The sequence below is a fragment of the Pongo abelii genome, chromosome 2 (assembly GCF_028885655.2).
Source record: "Pongo abelii isolate AG06213 chromosome 2, NHGRI_mPonAbe1-v2.0_pri, whole genome shotgun sequence".
In the NCBI taxonomy this organism is placed as follows: Eukaryota; Metazoa; Chordata; class Mammalia; order Primates; family Hominidae; genus Pongo; species Pongo abelii.
Window position 1 is genome coordinate 30,317,443 of NC_085928.1, and position 20,291 is coordinate 30,337,733.

Below are 20,291 nucleotides of genomic sequence, written 5' to 3' on the forward strand. Positions count from 1 at the left end.
TTTATGTTTTAGGGACTTTCTATTTTTTACAGCTTAGAATAACATGTTTTCATTAAGGAGAACTGTGCCCAAGATAATGTTACTCAGAATGTTAAAGTTGATGTGCAGACGTTGCCTTGAAAAGGATGTATTTTCATCCCTTTGCTTGCTTTTAGAATCCCCGAGACAGGCACAGCCCCAGGGCTTAAGGGTTTCCTTTAGTACTAGGGTTGAATTCCTTTCCCCTTCTCATTCCAACCTCCCTGGGAGTGCTCTCCTTGGCCTTGGGGCTCTTCTCCCTTCTGCACAGAGCACCCCTAGATTGCTGGCTCCCTGTATCCTTCCTAATAAGACTCCGTTTAACCCGAAATTTTATTATTGTGCATTTTGAGTTCTACTTTTATGAGAATGAAAGAGCTGATGTGAAATACACATAGGACACATAACAATTAAACAAAGATAGCATAATCCCTTTTAAAATTTTGTATAAGATTACCCTATCTGTTTAAAGCAGATCTCTGCTTTAGAATAATTTGAGATTTTTTCCCCTTCTTTTCTTTTTAAAAGAAGGCAGCAAGTCACAATGAAAAAAACCATGAGCTATGGACCCGGACACACATGAATTCGAACCAATTCTGTCTCACTCCTGAAGTGTGGCTGGAGAAGCTGCATAAGGTCTCTGTGAGCTGCACCCATTCAGCTTGGCTAGAAATCGTTGTGTCGTAGAGTTGTTGTGAGGATTAGGAGTAATTCTTCCATCCTAAGACTGCTTTGAGGACTTAAAAAGTTCATATATGTCAACTAATTAGCAAATTGTCTAGTACTTAGCAAAAGCTATAAATACCATGTACTCTTATTCATATTACTGATAAAAATCATAAGCTATAAGGAAGAAAAACTAGAGACAGAAAAATAAAATTAAGCCAGACAGAGAACAGAGAAGAAACACTGAGCAGAGAGGAGTAAAGTTATATTCTTTTTCACTTTGAGTTAAGGTCCTGACTTTCTGACTCTGGGCACTCAGCAGCGGAAGAAAGATGAGAACCTCCTGTGGCAGGGAAGATGGAGTGGGGAGGAAAATGACAGAGGAGAAGGGGCATACAGGCTTTCAAGCAGCTACAGTGTGGAAGCATTTGGTAATAGCTTGAAAATGGAAAATGCCATTATCATAAAAGCATACAAACAAGGAAATAGAGTACTGTTCATTGTTTTAAAGTCTCTTAGTCAATAACATTTATATTTTTGTCTGATTATGAAAGTAGTACATTTTCATATTGAAAAATTGGAATATGCAGAAAGACACAAAGACTGAAATGAAAATAATCTGTAACACATAGAGGAACATTCATCATTTAGGGTAAGTCCTTTTAGCCTCATCTATATCTATTTACATTTTTTCTACAAATTTGAGCTTATTTTATGAAAGTAGTACAGCTAATGAGACAGCCAAGTAAAAAGGGGTCACCAGAGGATCTCCTACTGTCCTGCACATTGGGAGGATGGGGTGGAGCTTGGGGAAGTTCATGCCATTTGCAGCAGGGAGGAGTCTGACTCGTCTTGTTCCTGTGTGGTAACCTGGGATTCAGTTAGTGAGGTGGACAGCCTGTTAGCAGGACTCCATCTCACTTTGCTGAGCTGTTTTTCCTTTTTTCCTTTTCGCCCAATACATTCCATTCCCCCTCGCCCTTCAAAGTGGCTGTGAGCCAAATCTTTCCAGGTCGTGTGACAAGAACCCAGTTTTGTCCTACAACACTAGGTTTTTACTTAATTATATATGAACATTATCTATGTCATGAAATATTCTAGCATATCTTTCTTTAAAATGTCCAAAGAAAAATTCAAACATATAAAAATAGAGAGACGCCAAAATAATAAACCTCGTGTTCCTATCACTCAAATTCAACAATTATCAACTCATGGCCAATTTTCTTTCATCCATACACTGTCTACTTTCTCCTACTCAACTCCTTAGATTATCTTGAAGCAAATTTCAGACATGATGGAATTTTATCTACAAATATTTCAATATGTATGTATCTCTGTAAGACACGGGATTCTTCTAAGGAATAGAATTAAAATGTTCACACTTAAAAATTAAAATTAATTTCTTAGTATCATGAAATATAAATTTGCTGTTTACTTTTTCCTGATTGTCATATCATTTGTTAACTGTTTGAACCAGGATCAGATTTTTGATGTTTAGAGATTAGGCCAAAACTCTGAGTTTAAATTGAAAGTATTAATATGAACTCACAATGTATTTTATCTAAAACAAAAACTGTATTTTTTAAGCTCTGCGTATTGAAAAAGCCTAGAGACAATGACTAACCCAGGAGCAAAGAACACCTCTAATGCCAACATTATAGACTCTAAATACCATTTTTCACTAAAAGAAAATAGGATTAATTGAAGAAATGTTGGATTCCAGGTCTGGGGCAAAAAAAGAACAAGATAAGCCTGAAACATCATATACCAGAAAACAAAGAACGTGTGCGGGAATATTAGGGTGATGTCCAAATGATTCAGGTTTTCGGTTTTAATTCTGTGTATGTGACGAATCACATTTATTGATTTGCATACGTTGAACCAAATTTGCATCCCAGAATAAGCCTGCTTGATCACAGAGAATTAACTATTCAATGTGCTACTGGATTCAGTTTGCTAGTATTTTGTTGAGGATTTTTGTATCTATGTTCATCAGGGATATTGACCTGTAGTTTTCTTTTCTTGTCATGTCTTTGCCAGATTTTGGCTTCATAGAATAAATTAGGGAGGAATCCATTCTCCTCAATTTTTTGGAATAGTTTCAGCAGAATTGGTACCAGCTCTTCTTTGTACATTTTGTAGAATTCAGCTGTGAATCCATCTAGTTCACAGGTTGGTTGGTAGGTTTTTTATTACTAATTCAATTTTGGAGCTCAATATTGGTTTTTTAACCAATTGTTCAGGGTTTCAATTTCTTCCTGATTCAATCTTGGAAGGTTGTCTGTTTCCAGGAATTTAATTTCCTCGATATTTTCTAGTTTGTTTGCATAGAGGTGATCACAATGGTCTCTGAGGATCTTTTGTATTTCTGTGGGATTTGTTATGATGTCACCCTTGTTGTTTCTGATTGTGTTTATTTGGATCTTCTCCCTTTTTTTTTCTTTGTTAATGTAGCTAGCCATCTATCAATCTTGTTTATCCTTTCAAAGAACCACACAATCGTCTCAATAGATGCAGAAAAACCTTTTACTAAATTCCAACATCCTTTCATGAGAGAAACGCTCAATAAACTAGGCATCAAAGGAACATACCTCAAAACAATAAGAGCTGTCTATGACAAATCCACAGCCAGCATCATACTGAACAGGCAAAAGCTGAAAGCATTCTCCTTAAGAACTGGAGTAAGACCAAGGATTCCCACTCTCACCACTTCTATTCAACATAGTACTGGAAGTCCTAGCCAGAGCAATCAAGCAAGAGAAAGAAAGAAAGGCATCCAAATAGGAAAAAGAATAAGTCAAATGATCTCTTTTCATAGATGATATGATTATAAACATAGGAAACCCTAAAGAGCCCACCAAAAGGCTCCTAGAACTGATGAATGACTTTAGTAAAGTTTCAGGATACAAAATCAATGTAGAAAATTTACTAGCATTTCTATACACTAATAACATTCGAGCTGAGAGCAAAATCAAGAACACAATCCCATTTACAATAAACACAAAATAATGAAATACCTAGGAATTCATGTAACCGATGAGGTGAAAGATCGCTACAATGAGAACTACAAAACACTGCTGAAAGAAATCATAGATGATACAAACAAATGGGAAAACATTCTATGCTCATAGATTGGAAAACCTGATGTTGTTAAAATGGCCATCCTGCCCAAAGCAAGATGAAGATTCAATGCTGTTCCATCAAACTGCCAACATCATTTTCACAGAATTAGAAAAAAAAATCTAAAATTCATATGGAACCAAAAAAGAGCCTGAATCACCAAAGCAATCCTGGCGAACAAAGCTGGTGAAATCACATTACCTGACTATAAACCTTACTATAAGGCTACAGTAATCAAAACAGCATGACACTGGTACAACGACAGACCCATAGACCAATGGAACATAATAGAGAACCCAGAAATAAGGCCACACACCTGCAACAATCTGCTCTTCAACAAAACTGACAAAAATAGGCAATGAGCAAAGGACTCCCTATTTAATAAATGATACTGGGATGACTGGCTAGCCATATGTAGAAGAAATTGGACCCCTTCCTTATACCATATACAAAAAGCAACCCAAGATGGATTAAAGTTTTAAATGTAAAGCCTCAAACTAAGAAAATCCTACAAGAAAAGCTAGGGACTACTATTGTAGATATTGGCCTTGATAAAGAATTTATGGCTATGTCCTCTAAAGGAATTGTGACAAAAAAAAAATTGATGAGTGAAACCTAACTAAATTAGAGCTTCTTCACAGCAAAAAAACAAGCAAACAAAAAAACTATCAAGTAAACACACACTACAGAAATGGAGGAGAAAACTATAGATGAAAAAGAGACTTAAGAGACATTCAAGCAATTACACTGTATACTACAATTTTACTTTATTCAAGCTGTTTTGCTGGATACCTAGTTGGTCCAAATTTTTGTTTTAACAACTAAGACTATGACAAATATCCTGTTATATGCATACATCTTTGCACACATTTATGTTTTTTCCCTAACTGAAATTCTTAGAAGCTAAATTCCTTGGTCTAATGTATATACTCTTTAAAGCATGGTACAATTTTGTTTTAATTTATTGGTGATTTAACAAATACCATGAGACTGGAATTCTTAGGCCCTATGAGATAAACAAACAAACAAAAAAAGGTGTGACTATTACTCTCTAATCTCAATTCAATTCGAGATATAAAAAGAGGATTTCAAATGGTGTCAAATTAGTGGGCTGGATTATAAGTACTAGAACAGTTCAGCGAACAAAGAAAGTTCTATGGGTTGGAGTGATCCAGGAAAGCTTCATGGAGGAGGTAGAACTTGAGTCCATGATTGAAGAAAGGAAAGATTCACAGAGTTGGAGGGAAGCATACAGGCAATATCAGGTTATAGAACATACACAGGCCAAATTGGAGCCACGGTGGAGCTTGATTTGGACAGCAGAGTGTTTTTCTTGTTTAATTTTCATTAGCTGTCAATATTTCAAAATCAAGAGATTTCTTATGAAAAATCTGTATTTCTGACCTAATATAAGAATGACCTGACAATACTGGGTGCACAGTCTTTCATGCTACCAGTTGCCTGGAGTTGAAATTTGGCATTGCCATTTAGATGAGGCTTGCTCTCTCTAGCATTCTGTGGGCCCCACTGGGCCCATGGCACTCATTTATTTACCCAGTCCCTGTGAACTTGGGATCTGGTATATAGCATGAGGAAAGTCACATGGGTGGACGAGGAAGATCATGCCCCAAAGACATGTAAGTGGACTAAACTGGTCCCTGTGGATGGGTCACACTTGGGAGTAGTATGAAATGATGTTGAAAAAGTAAGTTGGGATCAGATCATGAAAAGTCTTCCATGCCAGACTCAGAATTGCCCTTAAATCTTGCAAGAGAGTCTTTCCCTTAGCCTTGTGTTTGAGAAGGCCCTGCTCTAACCCTCCTCCAGCCATACCCCTCTACACAGGATTAGTAATCCACAGGGATAAGGGACCATGTCCACCTTCTCCCAGCACTGTCCTCCCCCTCTAGACTGTGCTCATTCTCATGTTCAGGACCCTGGAATTTGCTGCCTCCATGGCCTTACCCCGCTTCCAGGTCCTGAACAAGCCTCTTCTTCTAGTCCATCCTCTTAAGGATAGACCACACCACCAGCATACATCCCTAAATCCAAGAATGGCCAAGAGGTGACCATTTGCAGGTGGAGGCTGGAGGGTTATGGACAGCATTTGACTGCAGGGTGGCTGTTCACACACATGCCTATTTGGCCCCTTGTGGAATTGAGAGAGAAGAGGGGTGAGTCAGAGACCTTATTTGCATTTTTATTGCAGTCCTACAAATGTTATACCAATGTCTGATTGGTCTAAAACGTTTTTAATACAGCATTCCATAGGCAATGGGGAGCCAGGGATGGGTTTTTGAACATGGAAGTACCATGGTGAGAAAAAGATTTAGGAAGGTTTCTTTTGTAGCTCTATAGAGGATGGATTGATTGGATTGGGAAGGGAGGCAGGAAGCTCAGCTCAGAGGCTCTTGCAATAATGTAAATAAATAAATAATGAGTCAGCTGGGATGGGGATAGAAACAAAAATTCAGGAAAATTCAAACATCACTAAATTGCATGGCAGTATAATCTCCACTTCTGAAAAATTACAGTATTGCCCAAATATTCCAGATCCTCTTCTACGTGATAGTTCTATTGGCAAACCTCAGAAAGTCAGGTTTATAAAATCATGATGGTAACTAGATTAAAGAATCAATTAAAAATTTGTGGATTTTGTGCCTAGATATGATTTCAAAAGAAGGACAGTTAAGGCGGAAGTGAAGTGTTCATTTAGAAGAGGGCACAGAGGATGGCTATAACAGAGAAAACTTTAATAGCGAGATGTACCAGAAGTTGGTAGGAGAAAGCTAACAGTGAAATTGTGGTGATGGAGCAGAGAAAATTTTCAGCAAGGGAGATGGAAGGCAGATGGGAGTACTGTGAAATTAAAGAAGGAGGCAGGGTAGTTATTCATAGCTATTCTTCTGTTATAACTCCGAAATATGTGTGCTTAAAGAATGAATAGAAAGTAATTGATTTGAAATAGAAAAGCATTAAAGCTTAGAAATATGGAAACATGAGAAATGACCCTGAATTAAATGTGTTTGAAATGGTTTTTAGGGCTTTCTTTGGCCAATGTAAGTCACCTTAACAAAATAATTAAATGAAACATTTTGAAAAAATAGTCACTGGACTTTTTGAAAGAAAAAAGCCCTACTGACTCAAGGCAAACTCTATGGCTAAAAATTATGAAAACTGTTGTAGGACTCCAAAAGGCATCCCTTGCCTCAATGTGGGTGCTGGTTTTTGTTCCCCAGAGGGGGGTCATGTTATCAAATAACACTTGTCCCAAGTCCCGGTTTTCTAGATGAGACCCTGAGAGGGGTGAAGTGACCAAAGGCAATTCTCTATAGAGGAGGACAGCTAGGCATGGTTACTAGACAGCATTGCAGCTGCTGGAAGTCAGGTGCACCAGCTGGTAAGGCAGAGCTGGCAGGGCACTGAGAGCCCCCACCACACCACCTAATCACCTTCAACCTGGTGATGCATCCCACCATGATGAAATTGTGTGCTTTCATCACAGTCAAAATTAAAAGACCGTGAGGCAGCTTAGTGCAGAGAAAAGAATCCCTTTGATGGAGGTAGCTGACCTGGGAAAAGGTTTCTTTTCCACCACAACTATGAGATTCGGGGCAAGTCACTCGGCCCCTCTAAGCTTGTTTCCTCATTCATAAGGTCAGAAAAATTAAAAAGACTATTTTGAGAGTCATACTAGGAAATTAATATAACATACATAGACAATATATTGATGCATGATATGCAAGTGTACCATATATTTACTTGTTTATATTAATAAGAAAAGATCTGGAAAGCTATATACTAAGCTTAACTGTAAGTTATCCCTGAGTGACGGGCACTGTGGATGGTTGTAGAGAGAAGTACAACAGTGTGGTAAACAGTGCAGGCTTTGGAGCCAGGCTGTTTTTTGGACTCTGGGCAAGTTGTTTAACCTCTGTGTGCCTCAGTTTCCTTTTCTGTAAAATAGGGATAGGTAAACACCTATCTCATAAGGTTGCTTTGACAATTAAATGAGCTTATATGTAAAAATCATTTATAATTTTGCCAGGCATGCTGTAAGAGGAATATAATTGTTAGATATTCATGTTCTTTTATTTTGCTTATTCTTGCCCCTAATTTTCTACAATGACTGTACATTGATTTTACAAGAAAAACGTATAAAACATAGAAAAAAGTTCTTTTTAACATGTGAACTATTAATAGCTGGTAGACATTTTAATTAACCTTTATTTTAAATGGGAATAAAATAATTAAAACTGTCCAAGCAATACATCAAATAGAGAATAATGGTCATAAGCTTTCTACTGTTCCACTCAGGAGCATTAAGTTCCTTAGCCTTGAAGTTGATGTATTTGCATGAGTTTTTGCTGCTATTATTTTTATCTCTCCTTTTGCACAGCAGTGGGAATCCAAAGTCCTGCCTTGCATTCTGTTTTTTCACAGCCAACTCTGTGTAAATGCAACATCAGTATTTCAACTTTTAGCGGTGGGGGTCATCTTGTGTAGTTGTCTAAACGGTGCAGTGTTTTTTTATCTTAAGAGTATAAAACAGTAACAGCTGCTGCCCCACTCATAATAGACAAATGAATACAAAATGGCTGAATCATCAGCAGCTCCTGGCAGACCCTAAGACCTGTGGACAATAAACCTCTCCTGAGACCAGACACTTCCGTTACAGCCTTGTGCTGTCATGGCCACATGTGAACTCAGCACGTTCTCCACATACCAGGTGTCTCTTGCCTAAGGTGTGGGTTCAGGACAGGCAATTGCTGTTTTATCAAGAATATTCAGCTGGCTGAGCAAGGCCAATATTGAAAAAATTTATTATTTGAATTGTTCAATTCCCTGGGAACTTTCCTTTTATTGTACAGGAGGAATGAGGAAGTGACAGCACCACACACACACACGCACACACACTCACACTCTCACACTCACAATGCTTTAGGTCAAATTATCGTCAAGGAGCCAGTAGGATTTCTAAGAGAAAATGGGCTGTTGCAATCGTGCTTTCAATCCAGCCACTACACTTGGCAGGTAATTGCAAGCCAGGGGCAAGCCACAAATACCATTAAATACAGACATCATCGTTCCTGATGCCCACAAGCGCCATCATAATAATGAACTACCAATATACTCAGATTCCCTGATCACATGGACTATACATTTCACAAGAACTTTTAAAAGTCCAGACGAACGGAGGAACTCTCCAGGCTGTAAGATTTCTTTGGAGACTAGATGAATTCAGAGGGATAAAGTTAATTGAGGTAAAACAAAAATGGTGATGGATTTATTCTAAATTTAGAGAGCAGAAAGGTTTTTCTTTTTCAGTTCAGCTCTTTCCTTCCAAGATTTCTTTCTGTTTTTTTCCAGTGAGTCTATTAGGAAGGCTCTCTAGACCTAATTGGCAAACAGAAATAAATAAATCATGGGCACCCACCCAAGCATTTTGAGGGAATTTATAGCCAGAATTGTGTACATATTGATCAAAACAGGCATCCTGCCACAGTCGATGAGGTCCCTGGCAGACAGACCTCAGGAAAACTGAGCAAAATTATAATACCATAAACCATAGAATCACTAAACATTTCAGCATGTATCACAAATAAAGCATTACAATTTTTATAAGAGGAAATTATTCCTGATAGAGCCACCAGACTGCTTGGAGGTGGTAGGCATGAAAATATGAGATTCCAGGAAACTCAATTTATTTCCATGTTTCAAAAACCTTAAACAAGGCTTTATTTCAAAAGTAATTTAAAACATTGTCAGCCTGAGTTGGGGTGGGGACTTATTGAGGGGAATGTTCATTAAGAGATTTTGAAACAAGTCAAAGTTTAGGGCCGAATAAGTAGTCTTTTTCTGGAGAAAGAAACATACAAAGTAGCATCTCTGGAAAAAAGTGCCGCTTAATATATTTTATACATTATCAGGAAGAGGGAATACAGAAGAAGGAATACCTTCAGGGTTGCAAAGACAGTAGATGTTTCTAGGTGGTTTAATGGTAACTGAAGAAAACAGTTGAGTCTGTATGGAGTACAATATGACATGAGAGCTTCAAGATGGGTCACTCAGAGGAAATACCTTTAAGAAAAGGAACAAAAATTGCTTCCAAAATTATAGTCTCTGACATAATTGGTTCAATTAACAAATATTCAGTGTCTTTTATGTGCAAGGTACATGTATGCAAATTCTGGAGCAGGGCAACATTGCTTTACAAAGTATCCTGAAGATGTGGGGCCAATGTGTTGCTAAAGCCAAAAGGGAAAATAAGCTCTAGTTGTCATTAGAGTGAGAACCAGAAACAAATTGGAAAATGTCTTTAACTTTTAGACAAAATCATGGTGTGTGCATATCTGGAAAACTGGTTCCATTTTGGACATGAAAAGTAGTGAAGCCACTGAATAGGGAAAATATCCTGGGAGGTCAGAGAGCCTGATTCACACATAAGGGGAGACATAGATCTTAACACTGAGCTAAGAAGAAATCAATATCTGTTCAATGACATTTCAAGGGCTTCTGAGAAGCTTCATATGACCTTAATCTCTATCCTTCCCTTCTTATGCAAACTTCTTAATAATATATATCTTTTACATTTCCAATTTTGATTTTCTCACCTCCATTTCAGTCTTTAATCATTTAATCAAGTATCTGCATGCATTGCTCCAATGAAGTAATTTTCTAAGGGAATTAACAATTTCCTAACTCCAAATCCCATAGAGAACTTTTCTTCTCATTGGTTTGCTCTTTCTCCATTGGCCATTCCCTTCTTAATGTTCTCTTCTTCCATAGCTCCCGTGGTGCCACCCTCCCTGGTTTGCTTTCTGCCTTAGATTATTTCTTGTCCCCTAATGGCTCCTTACCATCTACTTGCCCCTTCAGTTAGGTCATGCCTGCCTCTTCTCATTCTGCATGCCCACCTGTGATCCTAATCATGCTCATGACTTGAATTACTACCTGTTCTCTGATGAGTTTCACAATCCCGCTCTCTTCTCCTGACCCCAGCCCTCCTCTGAGCTCTAGATCCATATTTTTGATTGTCAACTAGACGTCCCAGCTGAACGTCCTTAATAAGTACAGAGACAGCATGTCTAAAATCAAACCTGAGTCTCCCTACACCCTCAACTCACTCTTCCTCAATCTCTGCCACTGGATGGAACCACCACCAGAGCCCTTACGGGCACACATTGGGTCTTGGATGAATTAACAAAAGGTAGCACTTCTCTAGCCTGCTTCACCCCAGCACCAGAGAGGACAGTGGTGCTCGGAGAAGACTTTAGCTTTCCCACCCCCTCTGCTGGGTATTGTTGTGAAGGACACAGATGGAACAACTGTTGTTGGTAAGCAGTCCTGCCATCTCCTTATCACTCAAACAAAACTGAAAACTCAGAGTCATCACTTCTGTAACAACTCAGTCATCAAGTTCCATCCATTTTATCTTAGAAGTGTCCATACTATATTCCCCAACAGAAATATATGTTAGGGAAAATGTTTTTGCCTAATGTACCAACCTTCAGTTCATAAAGTACAGATTAGCAAAGCTTAATTTCTTTCTTATTTGTTGAAAAAAATAAGTATCAATACAAGTTCTCATATTTTCTTTCTCAGCCTAGTAGATAACTCTGTGTAGACTGATTTATCTCACTTTGGAGACTACTGGTGATGAAGTCTAAACTCCATAGCGTAATGTACAAGACCTTTTATAAGTGGCAACAGAATGCCTTTCCAGCCCCTGTTTCATTCCTCCATGCTTACTCCACCAAGGCCATGGCACGTGATGTTTCTTCAATGGATCCACATAGCTGCATGACTCTGTACATTCGCACATGCCCTGGGTCTCTGGAATCTCCTGACTCCTCCTTTCCTTAGTGCCCCTTTTATCTTTCAAGGTTTAGCTCAGATTACTTCTTCTGTCAAGCTTCCTCCAATCCTTCTCTCACCTTCTACCTACCCAGCTGCCATCCAGGGAAGAGTTGCTCCCTACCTGTGCTGTGGCCCCCAGCTCCTTCCTCCTACATGAAGTATGTACAACAACCCTCTCACACTATTGATTACTCTTTTTTTACATGCATTTCTCTCCTGTTAGATTTTTCTCTCTTCGAAATAGAAATCATGTCTTATCCATCTTTGTATACCAAAGACTTAGGATTGTTTGACACATTGTATGTGCTTTGTGACAGTTGAATGAATGAACAAATACATGAATGAAATACACCTAATTGAAGTTCTCTTCAAATATATTGGGCTGTCCCAGGAAGCTGGAAGTTCCTTTTCCCTGTGTCCAAGCAGAGGCTGATTGAAGGAATTCAAACATTAACTACATATGTGGAATAGAGATGCTTTGACATACATGAATAACATGCATGTGCCAACAAGACCCTCTGTAGCCCTCTGAGTTTGATGTAATGACAGACATACATGCCTTCCTTCTAACCACACTCCCGTCTGGGAGAGACCTGGGCTGTGAAGTACAGAATTTGGAGAGTATTAATTATCCCCGCATAGTTCAGGTTTTTGAGTTGATCACTCACAGATGCCTAAATAATAAGCCTAACCTTTTATCCGGAGCATCAAGAGAAGCTCCTTTCATTTTCAGAGAACAAGGCATTTCCTCTCCACATAGCACTCCAGACACACAAAGAAAAGGTAGAGACCACAGAGCATCAGTATAGTCAAAAACCTAGAGGCTCATCCTGCTTTTCCCATACAGAAATTTTTAGACATTTTAACAGGAAATTTGTGGCACAGATGGAAAACAAATTTCATCTAAGTTAAGCAGAGTAGATGAGGAAAAAAAAAAACCCTCAAAGATCAAAAAGCTGTGTAAGAGATACTCTAAGGACCCAGATTATATAAATGCCTGTAAGCTACGACTGTTTTCATACAGTGCTATTAAGGAACCTGCAATTAAGGTGTTGGAGGTTTTTCTTAAATACACACACACACATCCATACACTCACAGGGAAATCAATTCCCTCTCATAAAAGAACAGTGGTAGGTGTGTGGAGCTGTTTCTGTGCCCCAGGAAGACACAGCGCTTCTCCTGGAAACGCAGCCCCCCTCAGGTCAAGTCGATCTAACCTGTGGAAAGATAAAATTTCCTGCACCACTGAGAGCTCGCAGACAGCAACACCTCCCTCGGAGCCTGCCACTTCTACAAACCCGAAACAAAGAGGTATGAAAAAACCCTGCCACTGAGCAGGGGAAATGTGTTTTCCTATCTGGAGCCAAGGCGGGGATTTGTGTGACACTGCTGTCATTCCCTAACTGAATTACACACATGGGCTGCACACCTGCAGCGTCTCTAGCTTCAGGCCTCCATGCCTTGGCTTAGCCAGGTTGCATTAAGGGCACAAACGGACTCCAATTTCAGCAAGACCAATGTCACTGCCAGTGCTCTTTTCCCAGTGCTGACACAATTAAAGTGTTTGAATAATTTAGACCCACTGTCATCTAAAAAATCCACCTTACACTTGGATAAATGAGACTCACCCAAAAAAGCATGATATGGGGAGAACCAGAATTTCAAATCATTTCCTTACAATAGTAGCTCTCAGAGTGTGGTCCCTGGACTAGCAGCACTGGCATTAACTGGGAACTTACAAGAAATAAAAATTCTCCAATGTACATATTCCAAAACATATAGTAAATACTCAATACATATGATTTTTTATTTGTCAATTTAAAAAAATAGAAAAGAATAAAGGAATGAAAAAAACCCACTCTAGACCTCCTGAATCAGAAACTCTGGGGGACAGCCCAGCAATCTGCATCTTAAGTCTTCCAGGTGATTCTCACTTACCACCTGGTAAGTGAGATGCCGTAGAGATGCAAGTCATGTATGATCCCATTCTATGGCTAGTTATAGAATAATATGAATGCTAGAGCAGAATCTGTCTGTTTCCAAAGGTTAAAAAGTAATTATGCTTCTACACTTTCAGATGAGAATTTACAGCTTCTTGGCTTACCTAACTGATTTCAGAAACCATGGTTAAAATCCCAGAGAACATCTAGCCCTACTTGTTAGGCTGATGGCTGCTGTGATGTTCGTGCAGCCTGAATCCCTTAACCTTAAACTTTCCAGGGATGCATTATAATTGAGTCTAGTTCATCACGTTCCATAGGGGATGAATACTTTCCTAGAGCTGAGGAAAGTGCGCACAGTCAGTGCTCACTGTGTGTTGATAATAGGTAACCGTGTTTTGGTTGTGGACATACACAAAGCCCCACAAAGAGGAAAGTAGTTGTCCCCCAACAAACAGCCACATCCAAGCGTCACAGAATAGCACAAGCTTCAGGGCAAAGACAGGTAGAGAACCACAATACCGTGGCATTATTCCCTCCTGTCACTCAAACTTCTTCACTTAAAAAATGGAAACTTTCTTCAGAATTAAAGAGGAGGAGGACCCATGGCTTCCACTTACATTTAAAATAGCCTCTCAATTCAAGGCTTTTACAGCTATTAAGCTAATGTTAGTACAGTGCTTCTGACTTACAAATGCAGAGAGCTAAATAACTGCATGTGTAATATGATTAAAAGCAACAGGAAGCAAAATGTCAGGGTAGAAAAAAACACAAATCCTATATCTCATTGTTCTTCTGACATGCTTGCTCTGTTGCACAGGTGTCATTAATCCCAGGGAAGTGACCTGTAATTTCTTTAATCATAATCACCGAGTATTATATTAAATAGCTCTGAGGGTAGGATTTTCTTTTCTCCTAATGTGTAGCGAAAAGGATTTCTGCAATCTGGACGTTATGCCCAGACTGTGGTGGCAGTTGTGTGACAACTTGAAGATAAAATGTGACTGTGTTGAGAATGTTGAAGTGAATAGATGAAAAGAACCTGAGGCCCTACTACGGTCACTGAGTCACTGGATCAAAGCTGGAACTGCCTACCTACTACCAACACACTAACACGTAAAATAATTAAATATCTGTATTGATTAAGTATTGCTGTTTGCAGCCCAGGTCATTTGAAATTGAGATATAACCATATGTCAAAAATTTTGTTTTAGTTTTTTGTTTAGAAAATATCAATGTAAATTTTGGTTAATCAGTAAGTCATCAAAATATTTTTTGGAAGAGATTTCCTGCAAGTTCCTTTCTCTCCATTCACATTGTCACCTTATGTGATATGTGGATCAAAACCTGTTTGGGCCTAAGAATCTTTTTATAAGGAAGCTTGATATTAATTTTTATTTTAGAGGCATTATAGACAACAAATGAGGAAAATATAAAATAATACTTATTGATTAATTTGTATACATCCACAGGAGCTTTTATTCTTAACTTCCTCATAAATAATAATTGTTGTTATTGTTATTATAATAATTATAATTAGAAATGGGGAAACTGAAGCCCAGAAATGTTATGACACAATATGTCCAAAGTCTCTTTAATAAGAGTCAGGGTCAGGACAAGTCCCATAATTTTTTTTTTTTTTTTTTTTTTGAGACTGAGTCCCTCTTTCACCCAGGCTGGAGTGCAGTGGCATGATCTTGGCTGACTGCAAACTCCACCTTCTGGGTTCAAGTGATTCTCCTGCCTCAGCCTCTCGAGTAGCTGGGATTACAGGCACCCACCACCATGCTCAGCTAATTTTTGTATTTTTAGTAGAGATGGGGTTTCACCATGTTGGCCAGGCTGGTCTCGAACTCCTGACCTCAAGTGATCCGCCCGCCTCAGCCTCCTAAAATGCTGGGATTACGGGCATGAGCCACTGGGCCCGGCCAAGTCCCATAATCTTAAGGCAATGACTCCATTCTTTCCTCCTTACCCAGACAGTCCTTCTCCCACATTCTTACAGAACTTGGCTTATTCCATTCATGAAATTCTTTACATATTGTCTTTCAATATAGGTATTTGTATAGATGAATGCACATAATCATTGGCAATATAATGAATATACAGTCCAAAGCTTATTTACCTACCTTTATTTATTTGCATACCTTTTTTTTTTTTTTTTTTTCTTTTCAGTTTGAGCCCTGGAGAACAGGGACTGTGGACCTGAGAAATTATGCCTACACACTGAGGTTCCAGCAACTTGAGTGCCTGGTGCTTGACGAGAAACTTACATTCCTGTTAGGAAAAGTGTAAGTTTATAACCATTTCTCGGAGTTAGAGTTTTTATAATAAAAACGTTATTAAAATAAAGATTGAAGTCTTTAATTTTAAAAACTAAAAACCTTAGTGGATGACAAAGGTAAAGAGTTGGGGATAAAATATTTTGCAAAATTGAGTTATTTTTTCACCATTAAAAGTGATAGGGTATAGAATAATATGGTTTTGAATAAGACTGTGAGTAGGAATTTGCCATGTTATAGGTTCTATAAAACTATTGGTACCCTAAGGACATCTCACAGATGGTAATGGTTATTATCATCCATAAAAATACCAGTGATGAGATCATCAGAATACTGTCCAATCTAAATCTTAGTAAAATAAAAAGTATTAACTAATATAAAAGCAAAGTACATGAAAGTTAACTCAATTACATTCATCTGCCAGAAAGTTTAATATACATATACACATATTACTTATAATAACAACTGGGCTCTTAAATAGGGTAAAGCCTCAAAATATTTTTCATCTCATTCCTTTGAAAAGCACTGATTTTATTTTAGGTAGATGAACATAAGAAAGGAATAAAAAACACCCTCAACTTTAATACTCTGGTACTTTTTAAGAACCATCTAGCCCTTGTTCTAACTGCCTAAAAATAAAAATGATTTAGGAGTAAGAAAGTTTGAAACAATCTTTAAGTCAAGTAGTATATAAAAGCAATTACAGGGGGTAACATGTTCTATGCTATGTGGAGAAAACTGTATAAAAATGTCCCAATAGTAGCAATAAAAAGCCAATAAACTTCATCCTCATGGCCAGTCAGGAAATGAAAGATCTTTGTACAGTCTATGCTTTGAAAAAGTTAAAAGTGCTCATGAGTTAAAGACATTGCTGATCATTACTGCTTCCTAGAAAGGATAAGGGGGGAAGGTATATACAACATAAAAGTAGTTGTTTTATAACTTTTTTCCCATTTCTTTGTACATGGGGATTTCGTGAGGAAAATAAAAGGCACGTGGGGTTTGTTCTCCTGTTTAGGTGCAAGCAAGCTCTGTACAAAAGTGACAGTGTAGTCACACACCCTTGTCCTCTTTTATCATATTTTCTGCACTTATACTTCCCTTTTGTGTTGTGCCTGCTGCCTCTGCATGGTGCAAAAGCTTCTCTTTGTAGATCCCCCCTGTACCTGTCTCCCAAGAACACCTCTATGTCTTTGTCTTCTCTATTCCTGTCTTTCCCTAGCAGCAGTAACCTACCCTGAACTGCATTCTCTTAGTCTTGCTAAGTAACTTGCCAACTGGATAAATCACATAAGCCAAATATGTCTCTCACTGATAATAGCAAAACGTGTTATCCAACCTAGAAGACATTTCGTTTTAATGGCTTATGCCAAAAAGAAAATAACAAGGCCAATAGAGGAAAATTCTGTAGCTTTGTTTGAAATTTTTTTCAATAGAACCTTCTTACTCAGATTCCTAAATCAACCAAATCTCGACTTTTTAGTCTCATCAACTAGTTCCACGTGAAAACACTAGATGTTAGAGTCTGAGATCTTCCTAACACTAGATGTTAGAGTCTGAGATCTCCCTACCTGAAAACATGCTTTCATACACACACACACACGCACGTGTCAAAATTTAATAAACTGAGTCTTTAAGCCGAAGTAGAAATTTTCTGTGATTGTATTTGTTTTTTATTTGTGCATAACAAATTACTGCAAACATAGCAACTTTAGCCAACATCCATTTATGAGCTCAGAGTTCTATAGGTCAGAAGTCTGGGCGGGCCCAACTGAGTTCTCTGCTTAGGGTTTCCTAAAGCTAAAATCAAAGTGTCAGTTTAGGCTCTTCTTTGGAGCCTCTGGGGAAGAATTGCTTCCAAACTCATTCATACTGTTGGCATAATTCCGTTCCTTGTGGTTATAAGATGGAGATCTGCATTTCCCTGGAGGCTGTCACTTAGGGAACCACTCTCAGCCCCTAGAGGCCACTCTCAGCTCCTTCCCCTGGGGCGGTCTCCATCTCAACAACAGACAGCTTCCTGCACATTCCTTCTCTCTCTTGCTTTACTCTCTGACTTCCTCTTCTGCTACCAGCCAGAGAAAACTCCCTTCTTTTAAAGGGCTCATGTGTTTAAGTTAGGTCCATCTGGAAAGCTTTCCTGTCTTCAGGTCAACTAATTACTAACCTCAGTTACTCTGGAAAATCCTTTTTTGCCACGTGAGGTAACATAATTTCAGGAGTAACACCAGGGGGCAACGTTCATTGGGACCATCTTAGAATTCTAACACAGTGATCTTACAGAAATTTGCTTACAACACTTTTATGGTCTTCTTCATTTTTGCCTTTTAGTGTAGTCGATTTTTGTATATGTCTTGGCTCTCTCTACTAGAATGATAACACCTTAAGAGCAGAAAAGATGTTTTTGTTCTCCAAAAATTACTTTGGTATAGAGCTGGGACACAGAAAAAGAGGGTGCTGAATTTCTTATGTCAAATCAGGCAGCAAAGATGTAAGTTACAATATAGATAGGGAATTCAGATTCCGTCTATGGAAATCAAATAATACAAAGTTGAAAATGTAGGTAAAGATGAAACTTGAGAGACATATGATAAATTGAGTTGTGAAACTAAATTGTATCCCAATTGAGATCTACAAGCTTGGAGTCCGCCAGGGATGAAGCAGCTAAAACCAGATTATAGGAAGAGACTTGGAAGGTATTATTTGGTGGCTTAGGAAGTACTATTCTGTAAGTAACACCTATGTAGTGTCCCCAGGCCACAGTCCCTATCCCAACCTGAGTCGGTAACCTTCTGATGATCCCAAGTTTTACACAAGTAACCACAGCAGGCCCTTGATGATGGTTACTTGGGTAACCATCCTCTTAGTTGGGTAACTAAGTGTCCAACTCCAGGAAGTATAGATTTAAGTGGAATTGATTTTTGCGTGTGTAAGCTATTTTATAGTCATTGTGTTGCTTCATATATGCTTTATCTGCTTTAAGATGTTTGAAATGGATAAGAGAATCTGCTTTATTAAATTTGTCTAATTTATTAAATTTATTAGATTTTCATAAAGATTGCAAATATCTTGCATGTTAGATTTGTAAGTTTGCTTAATAGGTGTTTGAATTATTTGGGAGAACTGGTTTTCAAATTGGTAATAATTGTTTGAAATGTCTAAAAATATCTAGTTAATTAAGTTTCAATATACTGTTAACATTTGAGAGATCTGATCCATAAAATTTATAAACTAATTGAGCATTAATTAAATAACAAATGAAGTTAAGTGCTTAAAATTCTTACAACATTATTAGATTTGCAAATATAGCAACAAGATTTGTGAGTTAAAAGTAAAGGCTTATAAAAACTAAGTTGTAAAATTTATACCTTTTGTCAGTTCAACATTAACACAATCATAAGAAACTATCAACATTAACTTCTGTGAAAGAAAAAAGTCACCTTTTGGGAACTAAAAACCCAATTACCATTATTAAACACTGAAGAGCAGTATAACTGAAATGGAGATGAATCATCATAGCTATCATTTATTAGTTCCAACCACATAACAGTTCTGTGATAGGCTCTGCGTTTGTGAGTTTGCTCATTTGTTTGTTTTTAAAGGTCAGAGATAATATAACTAAAGTATCTTGCCTCTTAAGTATATGTTAAACGGAACTGACAATCTTTTTAAATCTAAAAATATTACTTCACATACCAATCACAGTTCCTTTGCTCACAAGTAAAAGAAAATCGGTCTAACTGTTTAAATAATAATAACAGCAACAACAGTAATAATATAAAGATTTTGTGGTTCAAATAATTTAAGAAACCCAGAAATGGAAGGAGGTGTACTACTTGGATCTCCCTTCAAAAAAGAACAAACTATCCATGCGTGCAGGATGCCAGTAACTGACAGCCGCCAGCCAGTGGGCATTAAGGGTCCTCTACAGTGTTGAGCTGGAACGACAGTGTTGAGCTTTCTCGACAGCCCTGGCCAATAAGTACAGTGGAGTACTAGTGTCTGGGCATTTCCACCCATTGTCATACTCTTCCAACTATCAGCTTTTGCTCTAGATCTCCCTTTGGTGCTGGCAGAGACTTTATGAAATCTGCATCACAGTTTGAGGCTCTTCCTGCCCAATCCTGCGGGCTTTCCCTTTGTTTTCATAGGTGTCGGGCCTGGATCAAGGTCTGAAAGGTTTTGCTGCCCATATATTTCCTGTGCCTTGCTTTTATCTTTCACAAACATTACCTCAATAAAGCTTGGACACTGGTAATTCCATCTCCATATCTGCTTACCAGATGACCTTCCGGTAAGCTTGCTCCAGCAGTTTAATGATGTCCCAGGACCAATTTCCTTTCTGTGTCTCTACTCAGCCTTCCCCAGTGGCAGAATAGCCCTAAAACTATTTTGATAGCTTCA

The 20,291-nt window shown here is 38.2% G+C and overlaps 1 long non-coding RNA gene across 1 annotated transcript in view; it reads right to left on the reverse strand.

Annotated features, from left to right (window-relative positions):
* The window catches only part of LOC100448027 (uncharacterized), a 42,352-nt gene extending 22,527 nt beyond the window's left edge, over positions 1–19,825 (reverse strand). The window contains exon 1 of the long non-coding RNA XR_151465.4: positions 19,724–19,825. This is a non-coding gene — a long non-coding RNA (uncharacterized LOC100448027). The remainder of the gene's footprint in view (positions 1–19,723) is intronic.
* Positions 19,826–20,291: the final 466 nt, after the last annotated feature.